Consider the following 20,365-nt stretch of genomic DNA (forward strand, 5'->3'; position numbering starts at 1 on the left):
GTTAAGAAGCAGAAGAGCCCAAGGCGCATGAATCATTGGATGTGATAGAGCAGACTGCAAGAGCAATTATAAATTCCAACTGGGATCTTGAAGCTTATAAACAAGGTTGTAGAGTGCAAAAATAGAAAAGTTATGATAAATTTGTGTAAAACACTGTTTCAGCCTCTACTGGAAAATAATTTCTGGGTACCAGACTTTGTGAAGGATGGAAGGTACATAAGAGTGCAAAACATAGTCCTCAAAACAGTTCCAGAGATAAAGAACATCCATAATGTAAATAGACTGGAGAAGCTATGGATGCTATCAAGGAGCAGAGTAGATTGAAAGGAGATTAGATTAAGTATTTGGACTCATAAGAGGTTTGTACAGATGCAGTAAGTAGAAATTGTTCTGATTGGTGGAAAGCCCTTAAACCAGAAGAGAGTGATGCAAAATGATTGACAACAGAAGGAATGGCAGAAGTCTTTACACCCAGCAATTTGCATCCACAAAGTACTTTCTGAGAATTTGGTGGAGGTAACTTCAATATTAAGGGGTTTCAAAAGATAACTGAATCATTAGCTATGGAGAAAAGACAGGGTAATAGTTGAATTGTATTTGTCAGTACAAATGTAACAGGCTAAATGGTTTCCTATGCAGTAACCATTTTATGATTCTATGATATAGACCAGGTCAACAACTTTCATTAAACAATGGAAACAGTATGAGTCATCATAACTACATCACAGAACAAAAGAAAATAAAACTTAGAAATTGTGTGTGTTGGGTACGAATTTGATCTAACAACTCAGTAAAACTAGAGACTAACAAGATTTGTAATTCCTGTATGAGTACCTCTTGTTTTATAACATAGTGAGTAAAGAATAATACTGGATCTAAGTTGACACGGATGTTTGATTGGAAACAAGAGCACTTGGTATTTCATCCTAGTCTCAACATTATATTTTTGTTTTGTAATTGTATTAAATTTGAAAGTGGTTTATATCCAGATAATAGTACTATATAAATATTATTTTTATGTTTGTAAATTGCTACTTTAAGGAGCATTATTTGGTGTGACTTTAGTTTTCTTTTTCAAAGGCATGACAGATCAATCAGTCGAAATGTAAAATTGTCTCGAACATAGCTGTTTTGTTTAATTGAATTAGCCGTTGGAAATAAGGAAAAAAAAGCATTATGCATTAAAATGATTCACTATGCTGTTTGTTTGCATTTCAACATATTTGCTGTATCAAAATAAATATTTAACTAAGTACAAGGAAATCATTTAACGAATATATTCTATTTAACTGCAATTAACAAAGTTTAATTGTATTCCAGGAACACTGATCCAATGCTTATCTATCAAGTTAACAATATGCATTTCTGAAAAAGTGTAAATAATTGATCAAATAACAATAAGACAAGTAGACAGATTAATGTCTTCACGTTCTCTGCCATTAAATAGAGTTTGTGTCACCACTTACAGCTTTTGATAATTTCTTCATGGTGAATGATTTTTGTTTTATATCCTGAATTTGATTTGTACATAGGAGGTATTTTTATCTGTATTTCAGAATTATTTGAGATGAACTTTAGAGACTGGGGATGCAGTATTCTTTAACAATATAAACTTCATAAAATATAACTTTGATCATGTAACCATTGCTTCATGCAACAACTTTTATTGGTCACCCTTGTGGTTACTTTTTATTTAAAAAAAAACTTCAGATAACGAAGTATCATCCATGCATTAAATATCTCCATCTAGCTCTCTCGTTATCTCTCTTTCATGCCTCGTTTGTGTTTCTTATTATGCCGAGAGTACACACAGTTTGCAGTTAATGGGTGAATACATTGCCCTTATCTTTCCAACACTTCTGCTTTGTACGTGACGGGCGGGTCACCTGTGAATATATATAAAAAAACACACACACAATTGTTGACTGAATGATTTCGCTTCAAGTGAACAATCGCGGAGCGGGAGGGAGGTGAGTGTACATCCGATAAATGTACAGATCTGTCAGTTTATCAAAGGCAGATGGCATAGCGAGCTATTTTTAGCAGTGTCTTTATTCCGGCAGCTGAAGTGGGACCAGAGAAGGAACGGAGCGGACTGTTCTTCTCAGGAATAGAAGAGGCGGAAGGAGCTGTATTTTTCCAGCACTAAGGTCTTCAGCAAGTTAACAAGGTTTGCATCTTTTTATTTCCCTCCAGGCTTTCTATCTCGAGCAACAACCTATTTGTGATATTCGGGTCGGAGCCACATCAGTTCCATGTTCTCAATAGGGCCCAGCCGACCCTGTTGCAGACCCAAGAATTTCAGGCATGCATGGTACTCCCGAGCGCTAATAATAATATCACGGTTACAAAAGGGCTTTATAACACTTCCGCCTCCTCTCTTGATATTGGAGGACGAGGATGCCGGAGCTCACTAGTGTTTATTTGGAATTTTGAAAGTGTGAGACTGGTGTGTGCGAACAAGGTATTGCCATGCTATTGTGCCGATTACGTTTGCAACTCACAGGGTGTAAATAATCCGGGACATGCACACATCAAGCGGAAATTTGAATGTAGGTTACAGTAATTGAAGCGTGAGTAAACACAACTGGCAGGAGATATCGATTCCCCCGCCCCCTATGTACCCACATTTTCCAAAAACGCTTACCGCATCCAACACAATATTCAGCATCACTGAACACCAAAACTGAACCGCATCAGAGCTTCCACTAAGGCTGAAGGTGGAGCTTCTTCTCCCGAACCGCTCCCTACAGTCGGTTGAAGCTGTAACATGACGCGGGATCGTACAATCACTCAGTCACATTCCAACAAAGATGAACATTCAAGCGACGCGTACCGTTTTCATACCTGATCCGAAAGAGGGTTATGCTCCCCGGGATTTAGAATTGTAATGTATTGGTGTCTATGCTTCTGTATAGAATGACCAGTCGGTGTTCACAGTCGCTTTATAAATACATTAACAGTTAGCAATCTTGATAAACCAGGTCCACCGGAAGAGGTTAACAGCACTCAAAGTACAGTCACACAGTTATTTGAGTGGAACTGAGAAATAAGAAAGGGATGACGACCTGATTGGGATTGTATTATAGACCCCCTAATAGTCAGAGGGAAATTGAGAAACAAACGTGTAAGGAGATCTCAGCTATCTGTAAGAATAATAGGGTAGTTATGGTAGGGGATTTTAACTTTCCAAACATAGACTGGGACTGCCATGGTGTTAAAGGTTTAGATGAGAGGAATTTCTTAAGTGTGTACAAGACAATTTTCTGATTCAGTATGTGGATATACCTACTTGAGAAGGTGCAAAACTTGACCTACTCTTGGGAAATAAAGCAGGGCAGGTGACTGAGGTGTCAGTGGGGGAGCACTTTGGGGCAAGTGACCATAATTCAATTCATTTTAAAATAGTGATGGAAAAGGATAGACCAGATTTAAAAGTTGAAGTTTTAAATTGGAGAAAGGCCAATTTTGACAGTATTAGGCAAGAACTTTCGAAAGCTGATTGGAGGCAGATGTTCGCAGATAAAGGGATGGCTGGAAAATGGGAAGCCTTCAGAAATTAGATAACAAGAATCCAGAGAAAGTACATTCCTGTCAGGGTGAAAGGAAAGGCTGGTAGTTATAGGGAATGCTGGATGACTAAAGAAATTGAGGATTTGGTTAAGAAAAAGAGGAAGCATATATCAGGTACAGACAGGATAGATTGAGTGAATCCTGAGAAGAGTATAAAGAAAGTAGGAGTATACTTAAGAGGGAAATCAGGAGGGCAAAACAGGGACATGAGATAGCTTTGGCCAATAGAATTAAGGAGAATCCAAAGGGTTTTTACAAATATATTAAGGACAAATGTAACTAGAGAGAGAATAGGGCCCCTCAAAGATCAGCAAGATGACCTTTGTGTGGAGCCACAGAAAATGGGGGAGATGCTAAATGAATATTTTGCATCGGTATTTACTGTGGAAAAGGATATGTAAGATATGGACTGTAGGGGACATCTTGCAAAATGTCCAGATTACAGAGGAGGAACTGCTGGATGTCTTGAAACGGTTAAAAGTGGATAAATCCTCAGGTCCTGATCAGGTGTATCCGAGAACTCTGTGGGAAGCTAGAGAAGTGATTGCTGGGCCTCTTGGTGAGATATTTGTATCACCGATAGTTACGGTGAGGTGCCGGAAGACTGAAGGTTGGCAAATGTGGTGCCACTGTTAAAGAAGGGCGGTAAAGACAAGCCAGGGAACGATAGACCAGTGAGCCTGACCTCGGTGGTGGGCAAGTTGTTGGAGGGAATCCTGAGGGACAGGATGTACATGTATTTGGAAAGGCAAGGACTGATTAGGGATAAAAAATGAGGTCTGCAGATGCTGGAGATCACAGCTGCAAATGTGTTGCTGGTCAAAGCACAGCAGGCCAGGCAGCATCTCAGGAATAGAGAATTCTCTATTCCTGAGATGCTGCCTGGCCTGCTGTGCTTTGACCAGCAACACATTTGCAGCTGATTAGGGATAGTCAACATCATTTTGTGTGTGGGAAATCATGTCTCACAAACTTGATTGAGTTTTTTGAAGAAGTAACAAAGAAGATTGATGAGGGCAGGGCAGTAGATGTGATCTATATGGACTTCAGTAAGGCGTTCAACAAGGTCCCCCATGGGAGACTGATTAGCAAGGTTAGATCTCATGGAATACGGAGAACTAGCCATTTGGATACAGAACTGGCTCAAAGGTAGAAGACAGAGGGTGGTGGTGGAGGGTTGCTTTCAGACTGGAGGCCTGTGACCAGTGGAGTGCCACAAGGATCTGTGCTGGGCCCTCTACTTTTTTCATTTACATAAATGATTTTGATGCGTGCATAAGAGGTACAGTTAGTAAGTTTGCAGATGACACCAAAATTGGACGTGTAGTGGACAACGAAGAGGGTTACCTCAGATCACAACAGGATCTGGACCAGATGGACCAATGAGCTGAGAAGTGGCAGATGGAGTTTAATTCAGATAAATGCGAGGTACTGCATTTTGGGAAAGCAAATCTTAGCAGGACTTATACACTTAATGGTAAAGTCCTAGGGAGTGTTGCTGAACAAAGGGACCTTGGAGCTCAGGTTCATGGCTCCTTAAAAGTGTAGTCGCAGGTAGATAGGATAGTGAAGAAGGCGTTTGGTATGGTTTCCTTTATTGGTCAGAGTATTGAGTACAGGAGTTGGGAGGTCATGTTGTAGCTGTACAGGACATTGGTTAGGCCACTGTTGGAATATTGCATGCAATTCTGGTTTCCTTCCTATTGGAAAGATGTTGTGAAACTTGAAAGGGTTCAGAAAGATTTCCAAGGATGTTGCAAGGGTAGGAGGATCTGAGCTACAGGGAGAGGCTGAACAGGCTGGGGCTGTTGTCCCTGGAGCATCGGAGGCTCAGGGATGACTTTATAGAGGTTTACAAAATTATGAGGGGCATGGATAGGATAAATAGACAAAGTCTTTTCCCTGGTGTCGGGGAGTCCAGAACTATAGGGCATAGGTTTAGGGTGAGAGGGGAAAGATATAAAAGAGACCTATGGGGCAACTTTTTCACACAGAGGGTGGTACGTGTATGGAATGAGCTGCCAGAGGACGTGGTGGAGACTGGTACAAATGCAATATTTAAGAGGCATTTGGATGGGTATATGAATAGGGAGGGTTTGGAGGGATATGGGCCGGGTGCTGGCATGTGGGACTAATTGGGTTGGGATATCTGGTCGGCATGGACAGTTTGGAACGAAGGGTCTGCTTCCATGCTGTACATCTCTATGACTCTATGACTCTATGACACAACCAGTTATAAACAATTCACTTTGTGCAGACGCTACAGTTGAATCTGTTAGTCTATTGCCAATGGTTTTGTTGAACAGGAAAATAAATGCTGACGGTGGAGAGCAAGAGTTGCAAATGTTAACTAGTGACTTGGAAACTCTTTGTATTAAACTAGGTGACGGCTGCATTACTTCAATAATAAAATCAATTTATGTTCCAAGACAGGTTTGCGGGATATTAAGTTAGCTCCAATTACTGTGTTAATAGGACTGGACAGATAAATGCAGAAGTATAGTACTGCTGATCACCCACTTGACCTTTCCTTTCGACATAAGCCTCTGGAAGCGTGGTTCAGCTAGTTGAACAGGCAATTAACAAAACCCTGAACTGCACACCTTCAACCCCAAAGAAGAGTTCAGCCATTACCTTTGGCATTTATCATTTTGTAAACTGCAGTTGAACAAAAATAAGCGCGTCCCGAATTCTGAATATTGCCTGTTTTGTGTGGATAGTGCCTTTATAGTTTAGAATGATTATTGGATTAAAAGAATTATCTCTGTAATATTTAATATGATATTGGCTGTTTTAGAAGTTTAGTGCAATGGATAAGTTGGATTTTTGTTGTGTATTATTTTCCTAAATTGAGATTGTGGGCAGATGCTGACATCATAATAGAAGTAATTAATTTTGTCTTTTATCAACAACCAGAGTCATTCCAAATCAACTTGTTTTTCACTTAGTGTGTTGTGATCAACAGCATATTGTTAAAGGTCAGGAATGTATTGAATATATCTATATGAAGTTACATTATTAATGGATATCATTTTCTTATAAATTGTGTTTATATATAACATATGATTGAATGTAATGTTCAATATGCCATTTAAGAATTGCTTATTTTCTTGCTAAACTGAAAAATAAGATGGCTGTTCTAAATAATGTAGGTATAGTTTCTGTACTTTTAATATTTATAAACAAATATAAAACACTCACCAAAGGGTTTTCACATTAAACATATAGTACACCACAAACATTATCATATTACAATTATTTTTACCAAACACCTTGAAACTTCATATTATTGATATAATCGATTAAATCTTCAAAAATACATTTTCTGGCTTTTGTCCCAAGAAAGCCCTCTTCCTCATTGCAAAAGACAGTTTATAGCCCCTGTTGGCAGGAGTCCATCTCTTTTGTATGGCCTGTTGATCTGTAGCAGTTCCAAATGAGAAGTAGAATTGCACTAAGTGCTTCAACATTAAAATAGTCAACAGAGGCTGAATGCCTTACTTCTCTTCTTGCTTGCATTTTGAGTAGTGAACAGAGGAATACTGAGTTGTGTGCGTTGGACATATATGGTCTGGAGCTTAAAAGAATGAGAGATAATTTCATTGAAATATAAAATACTGGAATTGATATTGTAAAGAATTTTGGGTTTTTTTTGGTTGAGTCTAAAACTAGTGGGCCTAATCTCAGGATAAGGCATTGATCATTTAAGAATAAAATGAGGAGGAGGAATTACTTCAAAGTGTTGTGTTACTTTGGATTCTCCACCTCAGAGAACTGTGAATTGTTTGTCATTGAATATATGCAAGATTGAGAGAGGGAGAGAGAGAGAGAGAGAAATATATTTGAATTCTACTGGAATCAATGTTATTGGTGGGAAAATAGAATGAGGACAGCCTTGATGGATAGTGTTGATTTATGTTGTTTCTAATTGCGATAAAAGAAAATAGATAGAGTCATAGAGTCATACAGTATGGAAACAGATTCTTTGGTCCAACTTGGCCATGCTGACCAGATATCCTAAATTAATGTAGTCCCATTTGACGATATACAGATTCTGTCCCAATGAGATATTTGAGCTACTACCAAAACCACTGCAATGGGAGGACTTTTGAGGATCCCAGCCCCAGTCTCAAGACATATTAATTGGTTCTTTCATGTCATTCAATTATCATCTCCCATGGTCTTTGAACCCAGGGATTCTCCAGCAGCAGATAGAAGGTCATACTGTCAGCAGATGGAGATATATCTGAAGGTCTGAATGGCCCATAACTGTGATCAACGTTTTTCCATCTTTTGTTGAATTAAGACCATTTTATCTAGCGTTGATAATAGAGAAATACACACCACCCAATGTAATGATGTCATGAGGCCTTGGAGGAGATCATAAGATCTCATGAAGGACAGAACTAAGACTGAGTCCTCTTGATAGTTTTTGACGTATTACAGAGTCGTTTGTTGGCAGCACACCAATACACGGTGATCAGTGTGGAATCTGAAGATTTAATTTAGCAACGCTTGTACTAAAGTGGCAAAGATGCTGGTAACCAGAAAGATTCAAGGCAAATCAGATCCTGCTGATTGCTGAGGACAATGAACCTCAGAATACTTTATGGCAGCACTCAACATTGAAGAATATTTCAAAGGATGATGAAGCATTTCAGTCTCGATAAGAGACACAAATGAACAGCAGAATTCTGCAGCTCCAAGGGCAGAGGTACAAGCTGCATTGTGTGGCACTGGTGTTTAGGAGATGGAGTTTAGCGCATGAGCAAACGGACATTGCAAATTACATGAATCAAGCGTAAAAAATCCCTTGTACAGTAGAGAAATGTTAAATAGTGCAGTGAGTCAGGCTGAAAAGATAATAATTAAAAAAACCTCAAGTTGAGTGTACCACCAGAGTACATGGTTACCCTGATGCATGGTCAGAACAAAATGGAAATAATTGAGCCAGTAGAGAAATTTGCATAATCCAGGAGCAGAGAGCAGTCTTAGTCATTTAAAACTAACAAGTTTTGGGATATATTATAAAGTGAGCAATTCTGGACAAATACAGATATTTTTCTGGTGATTCCATCATAGCCACAAAAGGCATCAATATAACTGTAAAAGATGGGAAATCCTCCACGAAAGCTGCAAAGAGCAGGAGACCTCTCTAGAGCATCAGTAAAGCATATGTCAACAGCTGTTTCCTCACAGTAAACAAGTCTTTAAAGAATATAAAATAATTAATCATGCTAGGATGTGAATCACGTGGCATCATAAATAATTTTAGAGATGAAACAACCCAAACTCAAAATTTGACAACTCAGTGAAAGCAATTCTTCAGGCATGAAATAGCTTCTAAAGTGGATAGTCAGTCAGAAGTTGAACAAGTAAACACACTTGTATACAATTGGAAGTATGGCAGATGATGTCATTGCTTGTGAAAGGATTAAAGATGCATTCAAAGAGGTACTGATGCCTTGACAATTACTTGAATCTCCAAACATATCCAATTTGTGGACACTGCTATGGAAGGAAAGCTCCACTTTATCAATCTCAGCCTCCACCTCTATCGCCACCTCCCCTCATTTCCAGACTGATGACATTAGTCCCATTTGTGCAGATGCTTCTGTTGAGTTTTACAGTCAAAGTGGGCCATGTCTGCCCACGTGCTGTGGCTATTTGGAATTATGGATGTTTGCTCCAGATTGTAAAACTACAGATCACTTTTAGAAAATGTGCTGAAACAAATACAGCCATATGAAAGCAAAAGATCCAAGAACTATCCGTACAGATGTGAATAAGGAAAAACCGTCTCCAGTAGAAAACAAAGTTTACCAAGTGGAAATTGGTCAACCAGACCAAGCAATTTTGTAAGCTGACATTTATGTCAATGGGGGTCTCACCAATTTCAAATTAGGTACAGGAACAAGTATTACGATATCATCGGGTAATCAGCCTTGGTTGAAAAAAACACAAAAGCAGAAGTCCCTGAGATTAACTTTTTGGGAATAGGAAATTTCTATCGTACTGTCGATGAATTTGAAAACTGTGATTATACTGGTTTGGCAGAAATGCTTTCTACTGCAATTAACACTGATGACAGTTAGTTTCCTAGTGCCAACAGACTCCAGGAAGAACTGCAAGCAAAGCCACTGCAACTGAACATTATCTTTCACTCCATGAGAAAGCTGAAACTCATCAGCAAGTTGAGGTTAAGTGTTGACTTACTTCAGCAAACATCTGCAGATGAATTGGAAACAAAAAAAACATACAAACTGTGGGGCACAACTAGATGGAAGATAGCACAAGGAAGAGACGTGCAATGTTTAAGGTTTCAAGACACTGCAAAGAAATAAGTGCCTAATCGAACTGGGATGATTTCCTCGGTGAAAGAGGTTTAAAGGTGCTTCACTACAGAAGAGAACCAACCTCAGACCATCAAGAATACACTCTAAGACCTTCTTCCCAACAAATTATCTTTCATCCAAGTAGTAAGAGAATGTATTTCAGGAGAATAATGAAGCTTCTTGATCATCTGAAATTCTAAATTCAGAGACTTAGGGAGTGTGGGGGTGGGGGATGGGGAATGCAGGGGAAGGGAGATGAGGTAATGGCAAGTGACATTATATAAACAAATATATAACAATAATAGTTATCATAAACATTTTAGGGGAAAATTTTGTATATGCATCTGAAAAGGCTAACACACTTGATTGAATGCAATAAGGAGCACCTCGCATGAGATTATTTCATGAGAATTTGCTGGGAGGGAAAAGCAGAATTTCATGGGAGACCGACCTAAGATGAGGCCTTTCCCAGAGTAATTGCAGGAAAGTAGCATTTACACTGATAACGAGTAAGAAGTTGCAGAGATGCATTAACTTAAGTATTGATAAAAGGACTCTTTAGATCAGAAAATGGCTACCATCAAAATTATTATATTATGTAAACCTCTTAAGAATCCATACATTTAGAAGATACTGATGGCAGTACATGCAACAGGATATGCCAGGAAAATATGCATATTCTATGAGGTCCACCAGGCTGACCTTGTTATAAGCATGACATCCCTCCCCTTCTGAGTCTGAAGATATAGGCTGGTACTTTTTCTTGTAGCTCCTCCTGGGGTGTTTCAGCACCAGGTCAGGTTGCTCCAACTCTGCCTCTGATATGGGCACCGTGTAGTGCACAGTAACTTGCCTCTTGCACCGGATCATCTCGGAAGAAATTCATTCTATTCTTCAAGTGACAAAGAAGTTGAGGTGGTGACATCCACTCAGATTCAAAGGTATCTTCAATGCTTGATGGAGAGAGAGAATCCATGTGTTTCACCAGCTTTTCTGACTGTTCAGGTTTTGCTCCTGCCCAGTTTGCAGCTTTCATATAGTCCACATGCTTGTTCAGGACTGTCGCATCTTGCTGAACGTCATATGTCACTGGACCTGACCTCGCGTCGACCATCCCTCTTACCAATGCAGGACTATTCCCTGTGGTTTCTACACTTCATCACCTGAATTAAACTGCTTATCTCACTTGACAGAGTATTGTGTCTGACATTAACGTTCCTGATGCCGTTTCATCCTTCACCCCACCCTCGCCCACAAAGTCAAGGTCAATCAGATGTGCAGAGTCTTCACTCCATTAGCAACTCCGCTGGAGCTATCGCTGTAGTTCTATGAGAGGCGATTCTATAATCAGTTCGGGCTCTTTCTGCCAGACCATTGGACGATGGATGGTGTGGAGCTGTCCTCACATGTCAAATAGCATTCGACTTCAAGAAATACTCAAATTTCCCACTGGTAAACAGAAGCCTACTATCTGTGACCAACATTTCTGGAAGTCCATGTATTGCAAAGGATGCATGCAGTTTTTCTCTTGTCCTTCCCATGTTTGATGAATGAACTCTATGCACATTCAACCCATTTGAGTACGCGTCCACCATGACTAAGAACATTCAGCCCATAAAAGAACTTGCGTAGTCGAGGTGTAACAAAGTCCAGGGTTTACCTGGTCATTCCCAAGAATGTGGGAGAGCTGTTGGTGGTAACTTGTGTCCTTGTTGGCACTCTGCCCCACCAACGTGGCTCTATCTACATCCAATCATGGCAAGCAGACATAATTTCTCACTAACAGCTTCATTTTGGAAATCCCTTAATGATCCTGGTGGAGTTCAGCTAGTATCTGGCAGCAACCTTTGCTCAAGATAATCACTGTTGCTCCACACAGTAATATGCCATCTTCCATTATGGCCTGGTCTCTCTGGGCCAAAATGTTTCAGTTCTCGCTATGACAATCTTTGGTTTCCTCCATAACTATCAGCTGTTTCAGTTTTGCCAGGACCAGATCTTTCTGCCACCAAAATCTGATATTGTCAGATGTGACTGGAATTGTATCCAAAATATTTAAAACCCTTACGGGACTCTTCCCGTGAATGGTACCACTGCCGATGTATCTGCCAACACCTTAAAGGATGAGAGCTTTCTTCACTTCCCTGAAAGCTATGGCTTAGCTACATGATCATTTCCAAAGCTGACCCTTTTTTAGTTGTTGATGCAAAGGTGCCAGGATGGAGGCTAGGTTATGTCTGAATGTTTTATAGTAATGCACAAGCCCAAGGAAAGACCGAAGTTCTGGTACAGATTTGGGAGCCATGGCAGCTTTGATCACTCTCAATTTATCTTTCAACTATTGTAACCCATTGTTATTGATTCTATAGCCTAAGTAGGTCACTTTGGATGCCTGGAACGCACATGTTTCTCTCCTAAGACATATGCCCACCTGGGAGAAATGTCTAAGAATTGTATCCAAATTTTATAAGTGCTCTTTATTGGTTTTCCCTGTTAGTAGCACATCATCCAGATAAATAGCGATCTGGGGTAGCCCTTGCAAGATGTTCTCCATACTCCACTAAAATATTGCTGACGATACCTCAGATGGCTGTCTCGTATGTTGGTATAAATCCTTATAGCGTACTACAGGGAAACCTCATCTAACTGCAGTAGCAAATATGGATGGCTCATTGTCCAGCTTTGTGAAGGATAGCCTCCGACCCATCAGCTTTGCATATATGTCATTTATGCAAAGGATTGGGTATTTATCCAGCTGCAAAACAAAGTTTATCATTTGTTTAAAATCCCCACAAAGGCAAAACAATCTGTTGTGCTTTACAGTCGGTATGATTGGTGCTGCTCATTCTGCAAGCTGGACTGCCTTGATGATTCCTTCACACTCCAGCTTTCTGATTTCTGCTTTTCCTTTTGCCAGTAAGGTAAGTGGCACTGGGCAAGCCTTGCAGAATCATGCACTTGCTTCCTGATCAACATGCAAGGTGGCCTTGGCTCCTTTGATGGTCCGTAGATCTTCCTGAAAAGCTTCTGGCTATTTAATTAGGAACTCATTCAGGCAGCCATTTTCTAATCAAAAAATGTTGAGCCAAACTAGGTGAATCTTTCTCAACCAATTTTGCCCCATCAGACTTGGGCCCAAGCATTTTATTATAATCAGTGGGAACTGAACCAGGTGCTTCTTATGGGAGACTGGAACCACAGTTGTACTCTTAATCTGTAAAGATACCCGACTTCAGGTTCTCAGTCTAGCCAAGGTCTTATGCAAACTTAAGGGTTTGGAGTCCAAAGTGAATTTTGTTAAGACTGTTTCTGCTGTGGTTCTGAGTTGCTAAGCAATTGAACTGTTCCAAACCAGATATAGATGAATATTCCACAGTGTTCACTCTCCTGGATATCTGCCTATGAGTTATCTTACTCAATTTAAGTCTAGTGTGACTCTTTTGCTGCCTTGAGACCACTTACCGTGGCAACTGCAACAGCTTGCCTGCCGGACCTTGAAGAAAATGTTCGGCGTTTGGCTGAGGCTTGGCTTTGTTTTGGGATTTAGCTGCGGGTTGTTCAAAGTAAGTTCTGAGTGAGGCTATACAATTGCCTTCATTCAAGTGGTGTTCCTCAAGCTCAGTCAGACTGGCGAGGGTGTTCACTCCCATCGGAATAACCTGCAACTCATATGCTCCACTTGTCGCATTTTCCAATGATAAAGCCAGCTGTAGTGCCTGCTTGAATTCTAGTTGGACTTCAGCTAGTAGGCACGTTTACATGGTTACATCATTAATCCCCCATTCCAAACAGTCTCAGCTTCTCAGTAAGTGTTAACCCAAGGTCACATGCCTCTGCCAGCCATCTTAATCTAGTCAAAAATCTTGATGCAGATTCCCCTGATTCTCAAATTGTAAATTAAAACGATAGCATCTCAGAATTAGAGGAGGCTTGGGGTTATAATGTTCCTTAACTAAATCCATCAGCTTTTGGAAGGGTTTAGTATCTGGTGCCTCTGGGAATGTCGTGCCTCTAATAACTGAAAAAGCTGCAGGTCCACAAGCTGTCAGGAGAAGTCTTCATTGATTCTCATCTGCCCCAATGTCATTTGCCCATAAAAAGTATCACATTCCACCCAGTGTTCAATGGCAGAACCAAACGAGTCCAGCTTCCCAAGTAATAGCATGATGCCAGAAATGCTTACCCCAACTCAAAGATGGTTGTTGCAAGTGAATTTCTTCAGGAGTGTGTTTCAGTCTTGTTGCCACTGAAATGACACCACAGTCATCAAGTCACCTTTTATGTACATGTGAAAATTCCTTGACACTGGTCTAACTCCTTCAGTACCAGATGTCAGAGTGAATAGGATGTCTGGCATTCCTGATCTTATCTGTCAGCCAGGGCTCCCTGATTGGACCAGATTAACAGCTCTAATCAGGGAACTCACATTCTATGAGACCCACCTGGCTGACCTTGTTACGATTACTACAGTGTATAGTTATCAAGGTAGACCTTGGGTACATTTGTACGGACTGTTCCCTATTGATACAAAATGTCTTGGTATGTGGAAAATTGTGAAAGTAGTGCTATCTTCTCAGGTAGACATTGTTACACCATAAACATATCCTGGCCAGCTTGACCTATAACTTAAAAACTTGTAAACTTGTATAATTTTGCTTCTTCTCTCTTAATGTAATATTTTACTGCAGGCCTGGGCATTTTATGGCCCGGGGGCCATATCCAGCCCTTTGGTTGTTCCTGTCCGGCCCGCATGAGGTCAGTCTTACATTAGAACGTAAATGATAAAGTATTTACACCATGCACACAATACAACTGTGTTGCTTTTGTTTTGAAAATAATGTTTTTTTTGTTTACGTATGAACACACATGTTTGTGTATGTACGTGCGTGTGTGAACAGCTAAAAGTGATGCTTGCTGGCTCGCCCTCAAAATGCCAGCTCACGCCGTGACAAATTATGCCATATCCCACAAAATCACCAGAAACAGTAAACTGTTTTCTAATGGAGAGTTTATTAAGGAGTGCTTGTTGGACTCTGCAAATGAGGGGCATTTAAGAATGTGCCCCTCTCCCGATGTACTGTAACGAGAAGGATTGGGGACATCACGAGAAATCTGGAGCTTCAGCTGCAGCACAGAGCGGTCAACTTTGACTTTTTTTCCTTGGCTTTGGATGAGAGCTGCGACATACATAACACCGCCCAGCTACTCATCTTCGTACGTAGGATAAGTATGGACTTTAAAATCACGGAGGAGCTGGCAGCCATGCAGTCAATGAAAGGAACAACAACTGGTAATGATTTGTTCACGGAGGTAAATGCATGTTTGGACACTTTGGGACTAAAATGGGACAAGCTGGCGTATGTGACAACGGATGGTTGTCCAAATCTGATGGGAAAAAATGTTGGACTCTTAAAGAGAATGCAGGATAAAGTGACAGAAATTGACCCTGAACAGAAATTGGTATTTTTGCATTGTATTATACATCAGGAAGTGTTGTGTAAGTCGGTGTTAAAAAATAACCATGTGGTTGATGTTGTAACTAAAATAGTTAACTTCATCAGGGCAAGAGCTTTGAATCACAGGCAGTTTGTTGCACTTTTGGAGGAAAATGAGACTGAACATCGTGACATAGGCTGCCACACGGCTGTCAGGTGGCTCAGCCTGGGCAAAATGCTGAAAAGTGTATGGGACCTGAGAGAAGAGATTCAAGATTTCTGTGTGAAGAAAGGGAATGGCATTCCACAGCTTTCAGATACAGACTGGATTGCAGACCTTGGTTTTGCTGTTGATGTGACTGCACTTATGAATGAACTAAATGTGAAACTGCAGTGCAAGGTCCTTTTTGTGCATGAAATGTACAACATGGTGAAGGCTTTTGTGAGAAAGTTGCAGCTTCTCTCAAGCCAAATGGAGGACAACATTCTCAGCCGCTTGCCAACACTGAAGGAAGCTGCACCTTCAGCTGATCACCTCCACAGGTACTCATCTATGTTAGAAGCACTGCATGGTGAATTTTCAAGACAACTTCAAGACTTTAAAATGGTTGAGAATGAAATGCACATGATTTTTTTCCCCATTTACATGCGATATGGAGAATACACCTAGTCATGTTCAGCTTGAACCCATTGACCTGCAGTCTGACACACTTCTGGCAGAGTACTTTAGGTCAGTCTCATTACTTGATTTTTACTCTTCCCTCAAAGAGGAGAACTTTCCACACATGAGGAGGCATACTCAGAAGATTCTAGTCCTCTTTGGATCTGCCTATATATTCAAACAGACATTCTCAGTGATGAAGTTCAACAAATCCAAATACAGATCCTCTATCACGATGATGATCACATTTCAACTGTCCTTCGCATATCCACCTCAGACATTCAACCAGATTTCAGTGCACTTGTTCAAGCCCAAAACAGACTGAATTTTTCTCACTAAACAAGTAAAATGAACTGAAAAACATCAAAAGCACTTATTGCTTTTTGTATAGAGTTGTTTGTTGTTTGTAATACTGAACAATAATGAAACAACTTTTCATTATTGGTTTGTGAGATTAACATGTTAAAAATAAAATGAAATACTGAAATTATTGTTTTTACTGTTTATTTCTTCTATATTTGACCTACTCCACAATTTCATATCTTTATTGTAACAGAATATCCTTATTCTTTTGATTATAAGTTTGAGTGCAAAACAATATAATTTAGTACTTTTTACAATGGGAGAAAATTAATACTGAGCAGAATTATGTTCAACTTATTATAGGTTCGGCCGTCCAACACAACTCAGGTTTCTCATGTGGCCCCTTGGAAGAATTAATTGCCCACCCCTGCCTTACTGCATTTGCCTTTCAATTTTCTTAAAGTAAAGACTTGCTGGCAGTGTCACAGATTCATCATACAGTGTAGATTTCCCAGAATGGACACCATGAATTAAATTGCAAGGGGAGATTATTGAAATTCGAGTGACGTTTCCTAGAATATAGAAGGTAATGGGTCAATTGATCTAAATTTGTAAAATATTAAAGTGAACAGAGAAAATATTATAGAGGGCAACCTTTATAAATTAAAACTGGACTTGCAGGAATGAAATTAGAAAATACTTCCATGTCCTATTTGTGGTTTATGTTTTGCATTGCTTTTTGCAAATCATAATTAGTGCTGGAGGAATTTTAAAATTCAAATCTGACATTGATAGATTTTTGATAATCAAAGTTATTAAGAGATATGGGGCAAAGATAGATTATGTGGGATTAGGATACAGATCAGATCTAATGTCATTGAGTGCAGAACACTCTTGAGGGACCATGCATTCTACTTTTTCCATAACTCCTGGATCTCTCTCCTGTAATCCTGCAACACTTTTAACTGTTGACTATGTGCTGATTCTTGATTCTTTAAAATCACACCCATACTAGCTATGAACATGCAATAACATTGGGCAAGAAAATTCCAGGTAGTTCACCAGAACTATCCCATGCTATCCAGTTGCAATTGCGGATAACACTGCAGTACCCACCACGAGACACAAAATCAACTGGGAGAAGCTGAGCAAAGAAAAATATCCTGGACCAATTCAGGGGGAAAAGTTGGAGACTTTCCTCCCTGACCTTCAAGGCTAATCAAAATTAATCGTCAAAAATACCACCTACCCCGACAGGCAAAATCTCACTTCTCCAGCACTGAATTCAGCCACAGCGGGAAAATGGTCAGCCCTGATTTGTACAAAAAAACGTGAGGCTGAATTCACTGAAATAGCCAGAAACCTGGATCATAAATCCATTAACCTCCAGGAAAGGAGAACGTCCTGTTATCTAAAGTAACATCAAGGCATTGGAAACACTCAGTTGGTCAAGCAGCATCTATCGAGAGAAACAGAGTCAATATTTCAAATGGATCATTCAGCTTCACCCCCAGCATTTTTGTGTGTATTTCAGATTTTTAGTCTCTGCAGTATTTTACTACTGATATCTAAATTTGTCCTATTCTTATGTCATTTATGCAAGTTTCCTAATTCTAAACAATCTCATTTAAATACTCCATCAACATGATTTGCCCAATACCTTAATTATTTTAAAGATCTTAATCAAATCTTAAATCAGAAGAACCACCTCTCTACTCCTATAATATTATTCCATCAGTATAAAATGTCACTTGTCTCAAATACCTCTTTTTCAAAATAAGCATGTTACATTTTGAACAGTCTATCCTCCAGAATGCTGACGATGTTTTTGATTATTTGCCTAGAACAGACATTACAAAATGTTCATTTGTCATTGGACTGAATTTCACTGACCAGGCTGATTGCTGATTGCAAATTCCCCTCTATGGTAAACCACCTCCTTGATCTATTGAAGTCCATGTGATGTAGGTTCACTGACAGTCCAGCTTAGGATGGAATTCCAGGAGTTTGGCTAAGAGTCAATGATGGAATGGTGATAAAATCTCAAGTAGGCGAGGGAGAAATCACGGACTCTCGTGCTGCTCCTGGCCTAACCTAAGCACAATGACCCAACCCCGACCCAATACCACAAGCCGCTTAGAGCCCCAGTTCTCGACAGTGACCATCACAAAGGAGAAAGTACTAGGGAAGCTGAAAGGTCTGCAGGTGGATGAATAACCCGGACCAGATGGATTACACCCTAGAGTGCTGAATGAGATAGTTCAGGGGATTGTAGAGGCATTGGTGGCGATCTTTCAGGAATCACGATAGTCAAGGAAGTTCCCAGAAAACTGGAAAATGACACATTATTTGTGTGTTTTAGAATGGAGAGTGGCAGAAGACATGGAACTACAGGCAGATTAGCCTGACCTCAGTCGCTAGTAAGATTTTAGGGTCCATTATTAAGGTTGGGATTGCAAAGTACTTAGGAGTGCATGGTAAAATAGGGATGAGTTAGCACAACTGTGTCAAGGAGTGGTTATGCCTGACAAATGTGTTAGAATTCTTTGCGGAGGTAATGAGGAAGTTAGACAAAGGAGAGTCAATGGACATTGTTATGAAGTTGAAGGCATGTACTGTACCTTTAAGAGAGAGTGAATGCTGTTCTGAACTGAGAGATTTCAAGCTGCTGTGCATACAATGAGATGGCAGCCCTAGAGTGTACTAGAAAATTGAAAATATGTAACACTTGGCTGTGAAATGGATGCCAGTGTTTTGGGTGCTGTTTTGACAACAACTTGAATTTAACCAATCAGTTGGAATTTATTGTTTTGCCAGCATCAAACCAATGAGATGATCTGATGTTGGGGGGGGGGGGGGGGGGGGATGCGGTGGGGGGATATAAAATGTGGATCTTTTGAAAAGTGGTCAGAGACCAATTGCTGTTGAGACAGAAATGGTTGGAGAGCTAACATCTTGCTCTCCAAGAAATTAGGAAACACTCTCTATCAAAGGTACCTTTTCATATGAAACATTATCACAGTAAAATGAAAGAAGACAACCCAGGGAAATCTTCAGCCAGAAGAAGAAAGACACAGAAGACGACAGTGGCTGTGTGATTTTGAAAATGTTGATGTAATTTTAATAAGCGTCTTATTGGAACAGTATATTATTCTAGATTTGGAGGCAGATGGAAGGGGTGTGTGCTTAGAGTTGTGAATGGTTGCTGTTTAATGTTCACTTTTAGAGTTAGAAAATAAATTGATGTTTTTTTAAATAGGGAAATTCGGAAGTTCTCTGTCACTCATATTTTATCAGATTCCGAAGTGAGGTGAGCTTTTCTAGGTGTTTTGTTTAATTAACAGAGGGGTTCATCTCCATGACATAGCAACGTGATATATTTGGATTTTCAGAAGGCCTTAGACAAGGCACTACCCAGGAGACTACTAAATAGGATGAGAGCGCATGGTGTTAGGGCCTTAGGTAATGGTGTTGATAGATGATTGGTTGACTGGCAGAAGAGAATAGGGATAAAAGGGTATTTTTCAGGATAGCAGCTGGTGATTAGTGATGTGCCACAGGCGTCCATGTTGGGATCACAACTATTCATGTTATACATTAACGATCTGGATGAAGGATCTGAGGGCATTGTTGCTAAGTTTGAAAATGATTTTTGATAGGTGGAGGGACAGGTAATGTTGAGGAAGCAGGTAGGCTCTAAGATGACGGATAGCCAGGGGAGTGGGCAAAGAAGTGGCAGATGGGATACAACATGGTTATGTGCGAGGTTATACACTTTGCTAGGAAGAAAAGACATGTATACTATTTTCTAAATGGGGAAAGGCTTTGGAAATCTGAAGAGAAAGCAACTTAGAGTCCTAATTCAGGATTCTGTTAAGGTTAACATGCCAGTTCAGCTGGTGGTTAGGAAGGCAAATGCATTCATTTCAAGAAGAGCTAGAATGCAAGAGCAGAGATATACTGCTGAGGTTGTATGAGGCTTTGGTCAGCTGCACTTAGAAAATTGTAAGTAGTTTTGGGCCCCATATCTAAAGAAGCTGGCATTGGAGTGGTTCCAC

The 20,365-nt window shown here is 40.0% G+C and overlaps 1 protein-coding gene across 2 annotated transcripts in view; it reads left to right on the top strand.

Annotated features, from left to right (window-relative positions):
- The first annotated feature begins 1,933 nt into the window (after nt 1-1,933).
- Nucleotides 1,934-20,365, top strand: part of LOC132823188 (complexin-2) — a 328,275-nt gene continuing 309,843 nt past the window's right edge. The window contains exons 1-2 of one of the 2 annotated variants that reach the window (XM_060836776.1): nt 1,934-1,970; nt 2,047-2,170. The gene's annotated coding sequence lies outside the window, so the exon portion shown is untranslated. The remainder of the gene's footprint in view (nt 1,971-2,046; nt 2,171-20,365) is intronic. The other variant, XM_060836778.1, reaches the window with a different exon arrangement.

Source organism: Hemiscyllium ocellatum, chromosome 16 (assembly GCF_020745735.1).
Source record: "Hemiscyllium ocellatum isolate sHemOce1 chromosome 16, sHemOce1.pat.X.cur, whole genome shotgun sequence".
NCBI lineage: Eukaryota > Metazoa > Chordata > Chondrichthyes > Orectolobiformes > Hemiscylliidae > Hemiscyllium > Hemiscyllium ocellatum.